At 28.9% G+C, this 1,041-nt stretch overlaps 1 long non-coding RNA gene across 1 annotated transcript in view; it reads right to left on the reverse strand.

Moving 5' to 3' along the window:
- LOC108228255 overlaps positions 1 to 978 on the reverse strand; it is a 4,161-nt gene extending 3,183 nt beyond the window's left edge. The window contains exon 1 of the long non-coding RNA XR_001808193.2: positions 798 to 978. This is a non-coding gene — a long non-coding RNA (uncharacterized LOC108228255). The remainder of the gene's footprint in view (positions 1 to 797) is intronic.
- Positions 979 to 1,041: the final 63 nt, after the last annotated feature.

A 1,041-nucleotide genomic window follows, 5' to 3' on the forward strand; every position in this document is an offset into this window, starting at 1 on the left:
TTAAACGAAATAAACATTTGAAATATATGAGTTTGTATGTAATGTATGAATATAATATACAAGTTTCACTTTTTAAATGGAATTACTGAAATCAATCTACTTTTTCATGATATTCTAATTTTATGACCAGCACCTGTATAATATAATATAATATAATATAATATAATATAATATAATATAATATAATATATTATAATATAATATAATATAATATAATATAATATAATATAATATAATATAATATTGTTTTTGCAATATACTAATTACTATAATAAAGTAGTATTATTAGTTAATTTATAAGATATAATACATACTGTGGGCCACACATTTATACACAATATAACAAAATATATTGTAATGTAACTAAATGTACTATACTATGTTCTATTATACTATAAAATACTATAAAAATCAATAATATAAATTAAAAAAATGTGTAAAATTATTATTTTACATTATTTAATGGATTATATTATATAATTTATATTTTAATATATTATGATATTAGAATTATTAAAAAGTGCAACAAGTAAAACAGAAAAGATGAGAAATGAAAAATAAATTTACAGCAGCTTCATCTAAAACGTTCCAAGCCAACATCCTGATGATCATTTAGATGTTCTTCAGCTTTGATCTTATTGTTCTTAATTTGATCCTGAAGAACATTGTTCAATAAAAAACTTTCTGATCACTGGAAATGTTCTAAATGTTCTGAGGTGTAAAACAAAAAAAAAAAACTACTTTTTCTAAACTGAGGTTCTATCCTCCAGTCAGAGAACAATGAGAGAACCGTTTACCAGCAGGTCCACCATGTTGGGTTTGTTGTTTCTGAGCGTCTTGACTGCGTGGAAGATGTCGACGCAGCGCTGCTGCCGCAGCATCTCACACACGATACTGACGCTGCAGAACACGCCGCTGCGCCCGCCGCCGTTCCTGAGGAGAGGAACCAAGAACAGAGTCAGAGGCACTCCTCTTCCTCACCACTAGATGGAGACAGAACACCACGAAAACACATGACAGCTGCCGGCCAATCACCATCCT

This window comes from Kryptolebias marmoratus, unplaced genomic scaffold, assembly GCF_001649575.2.
Source record: "Kryptolebias marmoratus isolate JLee-2015 unplaced genomic scaffold, ASM164957v2 Scaffold80, whole genome shotgun sequence".
NCBI classification, from domain to species: Eukaryota; Metazoa; Chordata; class Actinopteri; order Cyprinodontiformes; family Rivulidae; genus Kryptolebias; species Kryptolebias marmoratus.